Source organism: Protopterus annectens, chromosome 1.part0 (assembly GCF_019279795.1).
Source record: "Protopterus annectens isolate FY-2018-M chromosome 1.part0, PAN1.0, whole genome shotgun sequence".
NCBI lineage: Eukaryota > Metazoa > Chordata > Ceratodontiformes > Protopteridae > Protopterus > Protopterus annectens.
The window spans coordinates 325,664,974-325,685,228 of NC_056725.1; positions in this window are offsets into that span (position 1 = coordinate 325,664,974).

Here is a 20,255-nt window from a genome sequence, read left to right on the forward strand (position 1 = left end):
ATATATGTGTCACTTTGTACAAAAGGTGATTGCTGTGCATATTGTGTATTGGTCCATATGTTTGCACACACACAACATTGAGGTGCATAGCAGTTAATGCTATGTGTAGTACTATGGTCACTGTAACTGGATGGGGTGCAGTACCATGAGCCATCATCATGCAGCATCATGTGGTCACTCAAGGCTACTAATGTTTGCCAGACTGGCACATACCATGCTGTACCAGAACTGCTGTACCATGGCTACATTTACCATTTCACAGCCAGTTGTTACATGGGTTTGTATGGTGACCAATAGGGAGCATTGCCTAACATGAATATGTTATGTGTTGAAGAGTGTCGCACAACCACATGAGAGGTATCTGCCCCTCAGGTATATTATGTGTGCTGTGCGGATTACATTTGGGATACTGGAGTGTGACCTTACAGCGGGTGTCTGAATACGCCATGTGTAGCATGTGAGCGTGTACCGCGTATGACAAAGTTGTGTATGTTGTGTGCATGTGTATTGCCTCTGCCTATCCAATGTCCACTACAGTGTTGCCAGAATTGTGTTGGATGCTCTGTGTATTGGTATGTGTTTTAGGCAGCTACCCATGTTACTGGGATGTGCATAATCTCACAGCAAACATGCGCAGCATGCATTATGAGTAGGTGTGTTATGTGTATATGGCCTGCAGCTTACATATGACATGCACATTTAATTAGTAATATTAAATGTAGAACACACTCACCAGCATGGGTCTGCTGCCTTGCTGTCACACCAGAAGGATATGAGACAGTTTGCCAGTGCCAACAACTGTGGCATTGCTACTGTGTGTCTGAAATCTTATAGTAGTACAATGGTTGACAGTCACAGGCCTACAGATTACATTCCTAATTATTAGTATTGCACAACACTAGGCACCACATCCTCTAACTACACAGTACACATCTCACATGAGCATGTTCTACCAATAGAAGTAACAGTAGTGTGCAGGTATGCCATGTTACCTGCACGCTTCGTGTCAACTTGCTGGGTGGCGCCGGCCTCCATGATGATACATGTTGCTTGTTGTTGTTGCTGTTGGCCAGGAGCCACCTGGCTCAGGAGCAGCTCCTCCACTCTGGTGAGGGGGGGTGCATGGGTACCCCACCACCTGTGGCAAGATGTTGTCTATGGATATCTGACGCATGCTGCCAGACATGTCTAGTTAAATCACTGCAGTGATGGCATACCTGCTCATATGTCCGGTTATGCATGCCTATGTCATTTACCCTACGGACAAGATCTTGCCACAGTGCAGTCCGCTCATGCTGGTCCTGGCTGGTTCTGGAGAACAGCAGGGCATAGTGCTGCACCAGGCTTGTTGTTAGCAGTTCCTCCTCTGCCATGCTGTAGGTGGGGTTACGACTGTGGGCCATTACCCTGGAAGACAATGAAACAATATGTGTGAGCATGTCTTGTGGCACACTTCACATTCTAAAGTACAGATATCAATTAACTGCCATATATAGCAACCTATTGTCTGTCAGAGGATACACACTTTCAATACCACATATCAGTGCTCAGCCCACAACTGCCTGACAGTGCCTGGCACACTCTATATATCGAACCATGTTTTGCACAGCAACAAAGATAAACCAGTATGTAAGACTATACAACAGTACATGGCACACTGTATGTGACACAATGCACCACCTAGCCACAGGATATCTATATCAAGCTAATGCATCAGGGAATATATATTCCATTGCAATGATTGTAAAGTCCAGTTACAGTATTACCAGTATACCACACTAGTTGTTGATGGCAAACCCATGCCTAACATATGTGCACATTCGTTAATATAGGTGGCATACTGCTGTACTAGACTATACATGTTGCTAGATATGCACTTTTATCCTGTAACACACATATGACCGAGGCCATGGTACAGGCATACCCACACACACATCAGACATACATACCAGACACAAAGGTATGGCAACCCAGATGACCTTTACCTGTGTACCATACAGTACTCTGTGTCAGTAGTTACAAAGCTTTATGCCTGAGGTATGTAATCTGTGAGGACTACAGGGAACACACAAAACAGTGGTTCCAAGAAATGTGGACATACACCATACTGTGCTGTGTAGGCATACAGCTTCAGGTAGTACTACAGTTCATACATGAGTTGGATTCACCAGCAGTAACACTCAATAAGCATACATGTACTGCTTTATCCTACAGTGGGACACCCCAGTCAACACCAAGAGACTACGTCAGACCATATGGCATACTACTTTTTCTGCCTAGTGATTGCATACACATCTTTTGCTGGGATCACAGCTAGGACACATAATACCATGACTGAAACAGTTTCCCACTAAAGTATCACACATATACAGAACTCTGACACATTCACCAACACATTCACCATCACACTCAGTCAACCTCACATAGCAATTATTGCAACAAGTACATGTGGTTGTGTATCGCTTCATAGGTAGGTAATAGGCTATTGGTCCTAGGGCCTATAGAAGTCTAGCCATTTGCTATCCTGGCCTTTGACACACAGGTAAGTACGTTTCACGAGGCCCTGTGAAGCAGAGCCACAGAGGTGATTCCCAGGGTGTATTTCCTATCTCCCATACATTCATCAGGATTATTTCTGATGACAGCTAATTAGGAGCTTTGTTTGCTATTGAGAGATGGTTTGTTCCAGAGTATGGGATGTCTCTGAGATAGGAATTTATCTCTCCAGCATGTGCTGTCTATTGAGGGCACAAGGTTTAGGTCCCTAGAGCATGTAGCTCATAGGGATTGTGATTTGTCTAGGTGGAGCATGTCCAACAGCTCTGGGTTTGACATAGCTTAGTATGTTAGGCATAGGTCACCTCTGTGTAGGCGGTATGCAACACAGTCTAGCTGTGGGTTTGTGAGATGGTCTGCATAGGGCATCTGTTTGAGGTTGGTATTACTCTTTGTGAGGTATGTCTGTTTCATTTCCAGTTGCTGTAGATGTCTTGTGAGGTACATACCACATGGGGCATTGTACTCGATAATGGGCTTTATGTGTGATGAGTAGAGGGGAGCACTGACCTATATTTCCCTGGATGACACACCTTTTGTGATGACGTGTGCTGCATAGACAGATGACATGACTAGTGTGGCACTGTGATCATCAAAGGTGTGACTACTGTCCAACTGTGTCCCATGGTCTCTTATCACACCTTCTGTGTTAAGTAGACCACCACCTATGTGGTAGCTCATGGGTGCAGAGTCTTTGCAAGAAGGTATGCCAATGCCGTGTCAACATTAAGCTTGGGTCCATGGCTTTGTCACCAGGCATCTGTTGCAGTAAACATGACTCTGTCTCTCTCTCTCTCTCTCTAATTTTATATATATATATATATATATATATATATATATATATATATATATATATATAAATATATATATATATATATACACACACACACACACACACACACACACACACACACACACACATACATATAAACATCCATTGGTGTACGTGTAGATATACATATAGGCACATATACAGTCCACCTTTCATGGTGGGGATATCAATTATACAAAGGTTGTGAGGTATACCGTTATGTCATAATATTGCAGTGTTGTGCGGAATGCATTGAAGGTGTTCTCAGCCCATGTAGCTATAGCAGGCCTCACTGGCTGCAACACTGCAAACCTGACAAATCATACCCACAGTGTTTAACCACCACATATCATAGAACAGCAGTGTATACTGTCTTGTTTGCCACACACTACAACCTACATAGACATATGCACATAACAACCTTCAACAACATATATATGTCCACCCTTCACAAACAGTTGCAGTATGTCCCTTCTTCTATGCACATGTACAGATGCTAATATATCTGACACAGACAGATCTCTCCATATCTGTGTGCCATACACACACAAGGTCCACACTGTTGTAAGTTTGTGTACCTCACGGCTGACCTGTTGGGCCTTGCTGCAACATGAACAGGTGTCACATGTGAGCACACAGTAATATTAGAGGGTGTATATATAGCTGCAAATGCTAGATTAGCATACTAGCCTGGTACAGCTGTTACCAATGCTAAGCTACACATTAATATGACTATCATGCATTTGTTACTCTGTCACATCCATGTTTATATAACAGTATGCGCTATTCCCACAAACAGACATTGTACACACTACTGTACAGAACACAGATAACATGGATCAGATGTTTGACATTTAATGCTGAACTACATATGTCACAGTCATATCCCACTGCACACAGCTACACACTGATGTCTCCATGCCAGTAGTTATGCAGGGCATCTGTGCATAGATACGTACTGCTGCCACATATGGATGATTCAAACTATATAGAGTACTCTTCATAAACATCTACTACATGCCAGTAAATACATAGCTGTTACATACCTTACCTTTGTATGTGCTCGCATTCCCCTGTTTCGTGTGTTTTGTAATATCTTTTCTTTTTATAGCTTATGATTTTCTTCAAGATATATTTTTTATTTCAATATGATTATTCTTCTTTTCAATATATTATTACTTTTGCAATATTATTTTTTTCAGTATATTTTTCTTTTCAATATATATATATATTTTTTAATATTTGTTTAATATATTATTTTTATTTCAATATGACATATTTTTTCAATATATTTTTCTTTTCAATATACTTTTTTTTTCAATATATATTTTTTTCAATATATTTTTTTTCAATATATTCTTTTAGTTTTCTTTTTTTTTTTTTTACTATATATTACTTTTTCTTTCAGTATATTTTTGGTTGATCTGTTTTCTTTTTTTCTGTTGCTGTTGGCTGTGTCTGTAAGTCTATCTCTCTCTCTTGCTCTCTCTCTCTCTCTCTCTCTCTCTCTCTCTCTCTCCCTCCATACTTGCAATGAAATGATTGCATGTGTGGACAGCAAGTACAGCCTGCTTTTATAGGCATCTGCACATGTGCATGTGATGGCCTCTGCACCAATTGTTGGCCACCATTTGGCAATTGCATGCAGTCTGCTGTGTGGTTCTTTCAGTACTCACTGCCATAGCAACCCAATACTATAAATTGCTAAGTCAGGTAGGCGTAGCCCTTTCAGCTTTCCAAAGGGGGACTATGCTTGTTTGCTGTGGACACCGTTGTGTAAGTTAGAAGGTTGGTATACTTCTCATAACTGATGCTTGGGGTGTAGCCAGTGATTTGAATGTTGTACTCAGACCTGAATGTTGCCACTTCCAGTGCACAGTTGACAGTGTAGAATTGTACTCACTCCTACAAATGATAACACAAGATACATGGGAGTATGTAATTTCTTTTCTACTTATACAATTAGCTGGCATACATACGTAGTTATTGAGATGTTTTCATTTTGCACATGAACTGTTTGGGAACTGCTGTACTGTGGATATTAATGTACTCACTTCTGCACAGTTTGTGCTTTTTCTTTTGTTGACATTATCACAGGATGCTCATGAAAACTGGACAATTCCAGTACTGAGTATGCCTACCTACATCCTTGCTGTACCTTGAACACACAGGTATTTTGTACATTTGGGTGGGGATTGTCCTGCTTTGATACTATGTGGGGGTTGTAAAGTGCTGCTGTAACATTATTTGCTGCTAGAATGTCTGGTTCTGTTATCACAGACATGTAATGCAATTCCACAACAACTGCTGGTAAAGTTCCACAGAGCAAGATTTGTGTTATGGCAGTCATATTTTTCCTTTACATTTACTCATTCTGATGCGTGATATATATATATATTTCAGCAACAACCTGCTGTATATCTACTGTGGCCTAGTGGTACTTCATGCAGTCTAGTGTGTCCAAGGTCCAGGGTTCAAGACTGACAGTGGTGTTTTATTTTGCTGCTGAGCAGAACAAGGCCCCTCATATGCAGGATGACTAAGGCACCTTTAAGCAGTTGTAAGCAGGTTTGCACGGGTTTGCGTGATGCTTAGCAATACTAAGCTAAGCGCACACAAGTTCACACTCACGCAAACCCGCTTACTACTGCTTAAAAGTGCTTACTCACGCTAACCCCCGCGCTCATTTCTTTGAAAGAAAAGAAAATGGGGAGATAGGAAAGTGGTGAAAAAGGGGCACAAAGAGGGAAAGACAGTAGGGAAAACAGCTTGGGATGTGCAGGACGGGTGTAGGGAAGGTCCATAGCTGCCCATTTCTTTAACAGCAACAGCTGTGCATATACTAGTAATTTGGAGGGAAATTTGAAACCTTCCACTCCTGAGAGTGGGGTGAGGACAATGAATTATGTTGTATTGCCAATTAAATTTCAGTTTCTGTGTCCAGCGGACATTTGTGCAAAATGGGCAGCTATGTACGGGGTGTAATTTTTTTGTGGGAGCAGATTGCCCATTTTTTTTCAGGTGAGAGTGGATTGTGGGGTAGGGGAAGTAGGTATGTTTTGGGAGGTAGGTTGGGGAGGTAAACAGACAAGACAAACAAGATGCATACGGGGTGGAATATGACACATGGGGTTGGTGAACACCATTGACGGGGAAGGATGTTTGGAAATCGCAAGCCCATGAGCCCACAGATGGCAACAGTGGAACTGAGATCCCCACCCATGGGCAGTCACCACAGCACCTTCACAGCCCGGATGGGTGGCTGTGCTGGGGGCTGCATAGGAGGGGCAGGCTCACCCGTGAGTCACTCCACTCTTGCCTCGAGCTGGCATAGAGGATCAGTGACTGATAGCTCGATCTCCCTACGCACCACAGCCCGGACCATTCGGAGGGTGATAGGTGGCCTTCCTCCGGCCATGCTTGCAGGGCGGGATGATCCCCATCCCCTGTAGCGCTTCCACCCAAAGGTGGCACAGGGCCAATGTAGGAGGAGGTCCCGGGCTGGACACCGGACCTGCTGGTGCCCGGTGCCATCGCCAGCTGAGGTGGGACAGGTGGGTCTATTGCGACCGGCCTTCCCATACGTTCTGTGTTTAGGAGAATTTAATGACAATATGAGTTGGTAACAGCCAACAGCATTCCAAATTAGTTGTAACAACATGCAGTAATATTTCCATTAACCCAACACACCAGAGTTCCAACAGTTGAACAGCAAGCATAACACATGCATATATAGAACAACAGTGGACATTCCAACAGCATGCAGGATTTACTGGTGGCAACAGGCCACCAAGATTGTGGTGTTTAAACAGGGCACATGCATCAAAGTAAATGCAGATATTTATAAACCAATAGGACATATGTCCCAACAAATGTTTTGAGATTACACATACCCATTGAGATGTTTAATTGCATTGTCTCTGCACATACAGTAGGGTGTAAAAAGATACCTCCATTAACAACTTATATGTACTTATAGTTTACACTACATTCCTATTGACTGCAGGTATATATCCCCTACATGAATTATTACACCAGGCAATGTCCATTAAGTTGTGAAATGTGTTTTGTTAGTTCCTTATATACCTGACCTGTATCTGACATACGAACTGTCCAGGATGCAAATGTTACTGCTACGTATTTAGATATTTTATTTATATTTATATGTCTACGTATCTGGATGTGTTCAGGTGACATTATCAGTTATATTTTAACAGCCCCCTACATTTCTAGCAGCACACTGACATTTCTGGTGAACACAATAACAAGCTACTCATGTGCCAGATTTATCTATGCATGCCAGCCTTGAAACAACAGTTGAGGACTGTATATATGTTTAACAGATACTGGCACTCCCTTCATCCACTTTCTATGGGCCTACCCAAGTGTGGGTTGACAGCGCTTAATACAACACTACTATTTCTATACTGTAAGTGTACATCAACATTTCGAAGAAAGTGACATGGACACACTACAGGAGTTATACCTTTATTAATTACATTACACACTTTTCTAGTGGCTGTCTCATTTATTTGATATTACAGTGCATGCAAACATCTTATTCAAGATGTATTATACCTTCATTTATGGTATACAACACTCTTTTTCAGGCTCTCTCACTTATTTAATATAACAATACATGCAGAGAAATAATTCAGGACTTATTATACCTTTATTAATGGGTTACAACACTCTTTTTCAGGCTATCTCACTTGTTTTTCATAACAGTACATGCAGAGAGGTTATTCAAGCCTTATTATACCTTTATTATTGGGCTACAACACTTTTTGTCAGGCTCTCTCACTTATTTTATATAGCAATACATGCAGAATAATTACTAACCTGCCTGGTGGTGCAGCCTTAGCAGCCTATCTGCATAGGCTTGCTGATTCACAGCATGGACACCTGCAGCTGTGAAGTAAATGAAGTGATATTGAGACATATACCTATCCATACTATCGACTACACTAGCAATTTTTACATACTTCATTCCATGGCTACCTACACAGTAGTGGGGCATTTTCCATCTCATGGGCTTCCTGTATCCATTGGTTCAGTTGGTCCTGCTTGCATCTCTTCAGGTCTGCATGGTGGTGTCTGACCTACTCACCAGTCCGAGGGACATTTGTGGCACTGGTGAGTTCATGTGCGAGATGGTTCTAGGCTTCCGCTTTGTATTCCATGCCCTGGAACTGGCCCTGCAGGAGTCTAGCATCATGATGATGGACAAGTAGCCAAACCATCACTTTTGACTCCTCAATGCCCCACCGTTGCGCTCGGAAGCGAGAGCCCTCTCCGACACCAGCCATTGCTGCCTGCAGATGGGAGCTACAACCAGTTATGGCAAGTATTCCTGCCTATAGAGCTTAAATATGCCTCATTTCCCGCACTTATGTGTGATTGGCCGGATTTGAAAATTCTCAGCTGAGTGCACACCTGCTTAGCATTAGGTAAACTTAATATGTATATGTGTGTTGACAGTCCATGAACATCAAATGCTGTCATGGCTTAGTGGATCAGTACTGTGATTATGGTGCACACTATCCCGGGTTCGAGGCCTGTCATTGCTTTTTATTTTACTACTGGCCTGACCGGTAGGGGGTGTGGCTGTGTTTAGCTGACTTTGCTCAACTTTGCCCAGTGTTGCTCTATGTTTACCGACGTTGCCCGACGTTGCCCAACATTGCGCTAGTTAGCACGGTGTATAGCTCTGCGCAAACGTATTTTGTTTGCACTAGTTGGCGCGATATGCAGCTACGTGCAAAGCTATTGCATTAGTTAAAGCCCTGCTTAGCTATGAGCAGTTATACTTAACTATGCTTAATACTAGTTAACTTTGCTTAGCAGTGCTTCACACTGCTTAAGATATATTACTTATGAATTTATCAGTATGCATGACCATTTCACCTTCTTATATGTATATAAAATATCGTTCACTACTACATAAACCATTTCAATGCATTGTACTAATATTTAAAAGATAAATGTCAGGAATTAATTTTATGCACAGATTTACTACAGAAAATGGGAAGGGGAGTGGTGCGACTCAAACCGGGAATGCCTCCTCTTTGTGCGAAGGCTCTACCACTACGCTACTGCTATTTGGCTTAATTTGCATGTAAGTAGTTTATTATCCTCTTCGATGTTTGAACTGCTAACTGTAGCTAAGCAATGGGCAAACCCGAGCACACACGTGCAAATATGGGCAGCTATATCGGGAATGAGAAATAAAAAAGGTTTGATATTTTATTATATTTGTACATGGGTTTGGAATGTGGGGGAGTGTAGTGTTGGTGATATACACATTTGAGCGGACTCGCTCATGTCTGGTGGCATTTGTTGTTTAGGCACTTGCACTGGTGTGGATATTTGGACTGCTCGGCAGTCTGACACGCTCTCTGCACTCGTGCACACTCCGTGTTAGCCTTAGAGTTGAGTCAGCGCACCCTCATGCATATGCATGATGTGCTGACATCATACTCTTAGACTGCAGTCTCCGAGTAAGACTTAGTTAGTCTTACATGGAGGATTAGTGAATCCTGGCCTATGTCTTTACATATTTGTCAATAAGGTGAAAGTGCCATGGACTCTGTAGAATTGTTTGTTACCCTATTCTTCTGGTGTCTCTGAACACATCTCCGATTTCCAAATGTTCTTACTATTTTGTTCCCTACATTTAACATTTTTTCTCCATAGATACCAGTACCTGTAATTGTGCCTAGTAGCCTTTTATTTGACTTTTTTTTGTTTTTCCATCTTTTAACACTTAAGTTTTGAGGATCCTTAACAAATTGTCATTTCTAGGTCACATATATTTTTGTAAGTATCTTTAACAGATGTCATTTCTAGGCCACATCTATTTCTGTGTGTGTATATATAGCTTGCTGTATATTATTGTCATGCAGTACTATGATGCTGGATAGGAATGCTTACCTGAGGTAACTCATATGCAGTGCTCACCGGATGGTTAAGAATTTGGAAAATATAGTTCATTATTAGTGACCCATATGTGACAGACTGCCAGGCATCCAGGGCACATCTTCAGGATATTTTCAGGTAGGTGAAATGTCTTTGATTGCAAATTTTCTATGCCATACTTTGAACTCAGTGTTCAAAGTCATTGTTTTCTTTACAACATGTAGTGCATGCAGTAACTTTTATCTTTTACTTTTAGAGAATTGATTCCATAAGGACTTGGGCACAGAGTAACACACTACAACAAAAGTTACTCTACTCCTTGTCTAAATCATAGGGCTCCTCAATTACTCATTCAGCATATAGCAATGGGAACTGTTTAAGCTCTACTTCCAATTCCAAAAGTGGAATACACCTTGCTATACCAAAACACTTCAGAGTATTATATTGAAAAAGGATGCCAATGTGCAAAATGGAAGCAAAGGAGCAATCCATTGAAATTAGTGGTCTTCTCTGAAAAAGAAACATTTGCACCTATAAGAGGGACCTGGTACTGCTGGCAATACCAGGTTAAAAACTAGACTACCCCATTAACAAGTTCCACAAACAGGTTTAGCCACTGTGCATGACAGCCCCATAGCCATTCAGTGGCAAAAGCTCTGGTACTGTAGGCTGGCTACCAGCCTGCAGTACCACAGCTAGCATACAGGTGGAACTGTAACACTTAGCAATTTCATTCAGATTCATCAAGCCTGCAGAGTCCTTAGATGAGATGATACTACACTAGGTATGAATAATAAGATTCATTTACATAGAATGCCTCAGAAACTAATTGCCCACCAGTAGCATAGTGGTAATCTTAATCATTCGGTACGTCAACATGATTAGGCACTGGTTTGGACACAATTAGCACTCCTGCACAATGTGGTTCTCTGTCATGATACTCTGAACCTTTTTTAATCTATTGTTGACCTATTACTTCTTGGTACCTTAGTGAAAGTTTAAAAAAAAACAAATAGCATCCATAAAGCAGAGGAGAAGAAGAGAAAAGCTTTTCTTTTTTTTAATTTTGCAACTATTTTCAGATGAGTTTGCTGCTGCTGTTCTTTCACTGTCAGTATCATGTATGGAAAGTACAGTGATACCATATAGCATGAAAATCTGTATGCAAATGTAGATGCAAACATAGGTGCATGCTGTGACCAAGGTTAATAATAACAGGGCATTGTCTTGTTTAACAACTCACAGTATGCTGCCATCAATGCCATAAATGAGTTAACCCGCATGGCTGCTTCCCTATCTAGTGCAGTATAATTGTTCTGAATATTCACTTATGGTAATGATGAACCATTATTACACTTATAAAATCAACAGGCATTGAGAAAAGGATAGTCTCAGCATTGAAGCTACATTTCTGAAGTGTTTTTCTGGCTCATATCACCCTTTTAGCTTGTGTTAAAATATTATTTTTGCATGTAAGGGTACCACCAGAAAGTTAAAATACTGCTGTTGTTTTCTTCCTTTAACATCATCATCATAATTTCAAGACAGATTGTTAACATAGTTTAATTAAACTGAACTAATGCTAAAAGACGTTATTTTTTTACTTCTTCAGGTTAGCAGATTGCTAGAAGTAATGCCCACATACAAAAAATAATGATCAGCTTTTTTTTTGTTCATGCTGGACATTTTATGGTAACCTATACATGACCTGTGAAGCTTCGCTTTTGAGGTTATTAGCTAACATTTAGTATACGAATTCACCGATTAAAACATACTTCATTTTTTGACCACACAACTATATAACAAAACTAGTTGGAATAAACCGCATTTATAGCTGGGTAAAGAGCTGGGATGAAGCCGCCCTAGTCTTGGTCCCACCAAATACCAATTATTGCCAAAGATAAAGCCTGCTCTAATCACTATGTGGAATAGCTGTGCTGAAAATCCTTTTTTACCCCTCCAGCTGGATGAACAAGCCAAGTAATTCTCATCCTCACCCCTCAATCTGAATACCCAAGGAATTGATCTGCTAGTCAAACCTGGTTTCTTGCTTTACATCCATGACTTCTATATCTATATCACAGAGACAAGCAATCAATATTTATTTTCTTATCCTAGCATCATTAAGGCTTTAATTTTTTTTCACTAACAGAGTAAACATACACAGTCTGTCGTTTGTTTCTCATGATTACTATATAGTTGCATGAAATTAGAAAGTAGGCAAATTCAGATTGATGGAATCAAACCTAGGAATATAGCACAGACCTCCTCATCAACACCTTCATCGTTTGCATGAAACTGTCAGAAAATATTCAACATTGTCTTCTTAAGCTCCATAGGTAAGAACTGCACTGTACTGCGCTCAAACAGATACTGGTATTACAGCACAAATAAAATGCATAGAAATAAGAAACCAAACTGATCTCCATAAAATGGCATTAGATATCAATATCAAGGTCAAGTATTCAAAAACAGAAATGCAACATCACTTCTAGGCAGTACAGCAGGAAGAGTAGAACTCTGCTAGATGTGTTCAGCCCAAACATAAGCTTATTTCAGCAAGACATGCATACATGTTTACATAGACACACACGTATTTACACACGCGTGTGTGTGTGTGTGTATGTGTGCTCTTGTGTGTGTGTGCATATGTGTGTGTGTGTGTGTGTGTGTGTGTGTGTGTGTGTGTGTGTGTGTGTGTGTGTGTGTGTGTGTTTCCATGCATATTTACAAGGGAAAGCAAGTGAACATTCCCCTCAGGTTACTTTGTTCTTATTTATAACATTCTGATTTTGCAGACAATAGCTCATTAAATGTCACTCTGGAATGAAGTTATGCTGCTTCTCTTGTTAAAGTGGGGTCTGATTTTGTTGTATTATTTTTCATATCCATAACACCAAATGACACTAAAATGTGCTATTGAAGGATCAATTGCTTTATCACCTTTGCCTAATTAACATCATGCTTACAAGTAATAATAAAGATATGAAATATATTGCATTTCATTATGAAAATTGGCTAAAAGGGACCTTATGTACATGTTCAATGATGTTTTATACAGCGGCTGCCTTAGAAATGTAAGCAGTCATTTCAGCCATCTCAGTTTTATAAAACTGTTAGCTACAGCATAATATTATAAGATATGCCAGATTCAGCATTGTGTTGCACACCATACTTAAGTTCCCCTACTTCATCAAAGGGAATGAAAGGGAACAGTCTACGTTAACTTATCTTACACTTCAATCCCATCTCCATGTTCCTCTAAGGAGTAGCACATGCTTTGTGTTGTGTATTCCAGGTCTCTAAAATTAATTCCCTACTCTGCGCATTTACAACTGAACTAACATAGTAATAATAAGATTCTTTTATATATATATATATATATATATATATATATATATATATATATATATAATATGACTCATCTTGTAGCTGCAGGTGCAGGTAGCATGAGATCTTCCTTCATCATGGAAGGTTCTAAAATGACTATATTGTATTCCGTCTGATACACTCAGATAATGATCTCATGCTCTTGTTCTTAACATCAGGGAGTAAGTCACTGTTCCACGTTATGTTTGCCATGTTTTGTTAGGGACTTGAAGTGCATATAACTGCAAGTATTTGCAAATGTAGCAACATATTCAAGATATGTAATGTGTACCATAAAAGCTAGTTTTCATACATTGCTCTGTCACCTATACAGTAAAAATCTTGACCTGACACCTTTCTTCTTAAACCAATAATGCCATTTGTTGCTACATCTTAAAGCAGTTGCATTTAACATTTCTCATAAATGTCCCATGCATTCTACGTAATTTGTTTTTTGTATATCATCATTCTTATGCATGAAGCAACCTTTGTAGGTGACATGTTTCCCCAACCAACAGCAAAACCATGGTATCCAGAGTCAAAGCTACTATGTTGACATGTATTTTCTGGACTGCATGGTACAATATTTCCAGACATCAGATGTGGTATTCCATGACAATTTTTTCTTCAGATAGCACACTATCTTATTCGGTTATTCTATACCTAGTTTTGTAAGAGAGGGATTTAGCAGTCCCCAAGCCAGATATATTTCTTAGGACTGGTAGAGTGATATGCCTGATTTCAGAATAGAAATCAAACTTGCAGCACTGCAACCATTACTAAAGAATTCCAATGTCAGTTCTTGAAACAATTAAACATATGACCGAAGCCGGTGGTCTGTTCTGCCATTGCTGCAGCTCTACTTATATGAGAAGCGTGGACATCCATGTAGTACATGGTGGGAAGACACACTGGCTGCAGAAGCAAGTCTTGTGTACAAATGGATCTGTGCTATAAGAAGATTGAAATTAGCCAGGTGACCAACCAGTGACCATGCCTATGTGCAATAGTCTGTTTTGTAAGTTGTCTCTGATTTACTGTGAGAACAGCTCAAAATGTGGTACTGCATTAACATTAGTCAAGCAGATCAGGGAAAATACCAAAATTTAATCATGTTAAATGCTTTTGTTTTGAAACTTTTAAGGCTTCTTTAGAACAATGAAAAAAACTGTTCTTCAGCCTTTAACAGGCTAACCAAAAATCACATGACACAATCTTCTACATAAATTACAAAGTAAAATAAAAAAGAAGTATCATGCCTGCTTGAAGAAGCAAACATTACTATTATGAATATCTATGCCACACTAAACAATGTAATGATGGGATCAATTCAGTTATCTGTAATAAATTTATAATCTTACAACCTCATCTATGTATTTCTGTGTTTGAACTGCTCTTGAGTGGTTTGAGACATATTTTGTCATTTGGGATTATACACAAGAGTTTCGATATTGGGTTATATTTCAAAAAGGCTTAGGTGTGGAGTGGGCATGGAAAAAAACACAATACAGAGAGATTGCCCCTCTCCTAAATCTAGATGATGGGGCTGCAGTGAGGATTGTCAAAGGCCTAAACTTAATTCCAAAAGAAGAATTAGGCTGTCTATGCCAAACTACATTAGCACTGTAAAGTTATGAAGCTCACAAATGAACAAACCAGACTTAATGGAGAATATGCTTCAAGTGAATGAGAAGAGCTGACAAAACATAAGCTCTATTTGTATGTTGGAATAGGTACTGCAGGTAACACCTGGTGGGAAGCCAAGCTACCTGCAGTACTTAGTTCTTTGCAGAGATGGAGCTCAACTACAGGAGCTGAAAACATAAGGAAAGCCTGAAGCCATGAGTATGCATGGATGTGTTTTCTGCAAGTCTTGTACTGTGTTTTTATTAAAAATAGATTTTATTCCCTAGTGGGCTAGTGGACACATATGCCTAACTCCTCCAAGATGGAGTGAATGCAGTTACAATGGCTGTGCTGGTCATTGTGCTACATTCACCAGCCTACTTTTAAGGTTGAACTGTTGCACTAGATAGACTCCTGGCTATTCAGACCTACGTGCATGTCAGATGTGGTATTGCAAAACTAGGTCTGGCATACAGATGATGATGCTGCCCCTGTGAACTTCTGCCAGGCTTTGTTGTCTGCCAAATCCCTGGGTAGGTTTGCAGCCTGCACTCAGATGAGATAAGAGATTTGCTAACATAAACTTCACAATATCTCATTATCTCATCTGAGTGTATTGAGAGTTCATTCAGCTCAATACCTTGACATTGTGAGAAATTGAACTGGGCGACCCCCAGAGCTAGAATGAATGGTACAGCCAAGTGTAGCAACAGTGTGATAGCCTCAACCATGTCTTACTACAATGGGTTTTTGGCACCCAGCCCATATTATTACAGTCATTCGACTACACCATGATGCACTAAGTACTTCCGTGGAATAAAACAAAAAGCCAACATAACACACTAAGTACTTTCACAGAGTAAGTCAAAAAGCCTATTTCCATGTGCCTGAGAGAATGAAAACATGTATCTCTTTCTATATAATCCCACACATGTGATGCATTATTCACTTACTGTAATAGTCATATTAATCAGGAAGGTCATAAAGGGAAACACTTACTGTACGTAGGTATTGGCATTGCATTTGTCTTAAATAGGTTTGTAGGATATTTAATATATCTACAAAGCAAAAATATTGTCTTAAACAAAGTCACACCTCACACATATGTAAAGTCATATCAACTGTAACAGCATTCTAAATCTAGGAAAGTGCAGTCTTAAACTAATTAACATGAATAGAGAGATACATTGACATGTTTTTTTTTTTTTCATTTTTATTGTAGTCATTTTTTTAATTTCTTTCTTATGATCTTATCTACAAAAGTTCAAGAGTATCCATTTCTTATCATTATTGGTTATGAGCAATTGCCTGACACTTTTCCCTTTGTCTGTGTACTGTATATCACAAATGTATTAGGTACTCCATCCAAATTATGTTCCTAGAAATTTTATAATTTTTGCTTCTACAAATATGACTCCATGTATTATACCCTAGAGCATCTGTGAAACATATATGTGCATTGTGACACACTTAGACCCTGAAAACTATACCTGGAAGCTATAGCACTTTATGCTAAACATTATATACAAAAAGCAAGGTCTATATCACTTTCACAATAACAAGAAATTTGCTACAAAACATTTATGTCAGGAAGCAAAATTACAGCAATAATGAAGGGTATGTCACCCCCAAGTCATGAAAAGGTATGCCACACATGTCCAGTCTATGAAACCAGATTTTGGACTAGGAATCCAAAAATTACCTTGGGGAATGGCAACTCTTTAACACTATGATGCCTCCAAGAAGCAACTATTACATTCTGCTGCTTAAACAGATGTTCTCTGGACACTGTATGAATATTATCAAAACATTACAACAAGCAAACGTACAGCCCTATGATCAAATACTGGAGGTAAAGCAATATAATACACCCTGAAATCTAACATTCTGAGAGTAAACCACAAAATGCCACTGTATTGGCTATGGCTGTGTATTTCCTGACCAAACTGGGGAAAAATGCTAAACAGTGTCCACACAGAATACTTCAGTTGGTTCTTATATCTATCTATTTACATATGTATTTACTCATTCATTCATTAAATAATAGATATTGGACAACGAAATACTTATCCCTGGGTACAGCATACATAGGAGAGACCGAAACTCTAGAAAAGGAGGTGGGGTAGCCATTCTCTATAAATCTGATCTAATTGTCTCTATCGATGTCACTCAACCACCTCAGATTAACAATGCGGAGATCCTTATTTCCAAGCTACAAATCAACGTAACTAAGTTTATCTATATAATCTGTGTGTATATTCCCCCAGGTAAGAACATAGATACTCTTGAAGCTACCCTGCACTGGCTATCGAGTCACTTCCCTCAAGAAACCATAGTTCTTGGGGACTTTAATATAGACTGGACTTCCTGCTCCTCTCAAGCCCCTTCCACTCAAATAAACCTATACTCCTTCACTCAAATGATTAACTCTCCTACCAGGATAGACAAATCTAACCAAAAAGAGAGTATACTGGATTGGATGCTTATTAATAGTGACCCCAACCAATATACTTCTGGCACCCTCCCAGATAGCCTTAGTGATCACCATCTCACTTACATAATTAAGCACAAAATTACTATCCCAAAGAACTCCACACTAAGATCTGTCAGAAATAAAAAAAAATTCGACCCCACCAAATTTCAACTAGAACTAAATTCCTGTAACTGGACAATACTTAAATATCTAGCATTAGATGAAGCAGTTCAGTATTTCAACACAAAATTCCTAGAGATTCTTAACTATCATGCCCCCATTCGCTCAAAAATAACTAAGTCAGGGGATGTCCCCTGGCTCTCTAAAAACCAGGCAGAAAATGCATCTCAGAAATAAGGCATGGTCTGTTTGGCGTACCACTAAAATTCCTCTTGATCTTACTACCTATAGACAACTTAGGAATGAAACCAAAAGACTAATTTTACTTGATAAAAGGCACTACTATTGGAAACTGCAAACTGAACATCAAAACTGTCCACAAAAATTCTGGGCCGGGTTAAATAATCTTCTTCACCCTGGTCGCTCTACCACCCCTGTCCCTGCCACACTCATAGACAAACCATCGAACTTCGTCTCTAATAGCTTTAATTGCTTCTTCACGGAGACAATTCAAACCCTCTCCAATCAACTGCCACGTAACTCTCATACTCCTGATACTCCCTCCAATAAAAACACTCCCCCATTTACCTTTCAGCCTGTAGCAACCTCATTCATTCGTAAATTAATCAAAAAACTTAAACCCACCACTCTGTCAGCTGATCAACTTCCAGCTGAATATCTACAAAAAGCAGCTGAAGCGATCACCTTCCCAGTGTCAATACTCATCAATCGCACCCTTACAGAGGCCAAAATCCCTGACATCTGGAAGGTATCCTATGTAATTCCTCTCCATAAAGGAGGCACTTCCACAGACCTCTCCAATTACAGGCCCATCTCTATACTCTCCCCCATATCAAAAATAATGGAAAAATGTGTGCAAAAACAGGTTATGGAACACCTACTTGCCAATCACCTACTGGCCGACACTCAGCATGGTTTCAGACCTCTCCATAGTACCACCTCTGCCCTTCTTGCCTTCTCCAATACCATCAACACCCATCGCAATAACAATATTATCTCCTCAGCTGTATTCTTGGATCTATCCAAAGCCTTTGATATGGTGGACCACAAACTACTAATTGATACTCTACACTCATTTGGTCTAGATACTACCTCTATTCAATGGTTTAGTTCCTATCTAAATGGTAGAAAACAAGCAGTACAATCGCAGAATAAACTATTTAACTTACTTCCCAATACTCTGGGAGTCCCTCAAGGATCAATTTTAGGACCACTACTTTTCTCGATTTTCATTAATGATCTACACACAGTTGCATCAAATGCCAGTTGCATTCAATACGCTGATGATTCTACGCTGATTTGCACTGGTACAACCCCTATAGAGCTACAAATTATGACCCAAACCACTTTCAGTAAAATAGAAAACTGGCTCTCTAGTCGTCGCCTGATACTTAATCCAAAAAAAACTAAAATGTTGCTGTTCTCACCGACACAAAGGTCAAGCCTTTTTAATTTTACGATCCAATCAAAGGACGGGACTATTATATCTCCGGATCCCTCGACAAAATTACTAGGGGTAACTATAGACAATAACCTAAAATTCGACACTCATGTAAACTTAATGATTAAATCCATCAATAAAAAACTAGGCTCGCTATACAGAATAAATAGATTCCTGACCCCCCAAGCTAAATCTGCCATTGCCCAAACCCATCTTCTCTCCGCACTCTTGTACTCATCCCCCTTACTACAGAATATTAATAAAACAGTCATGAACAAACTCACCATTTGCTATAATCATATCGCTAGGTTTGTTACGGATTACCATACAGAACCCATCACTGCACCAATTTAACCCAGCTTAACTGGCTTGAGTTACCAAAACATATTTCGTATAACCTTCTAGTCCTTGCCCACAAAATAATTTATAACCCTGACTACCCTCCCTCACTCAAAAAACTTATCTCCCTTTGCAATAACCCTCGAACTTTGAGGTCATCCTGCCGCCTCCTCATCCAAACTTGTAAAACTAATAACACGGCGGAGATTCTCTTCTAACCAACTCAGTAGGGAGAATTTGGAACAAACTTCCTCCTGATATTACCTCACTCTCCTCCTTAAGTCTATTTAAGACCAAACTAAAACTACATCTACGATCAACACGTACCTGCTACTGTCTTAATCCGGGCTAGCTATCTCTCACTACTTACATTGTTTCCCAGTCTTGGGGCTTCAAGGATATCTACTGAATCATAGAATGTATATATTATAATTACTAACCTTACTTTGATTTGATTATTGAAAACTAAACCTTACCTGTATTACTTAACCAATATTTGTTTTTTCTGTGACTTGATGTATTGTTTTGTCTGGAGCTTTTCTCCCCAGGCCTCCGCTGAAAATGGACATATATCCAGTCGG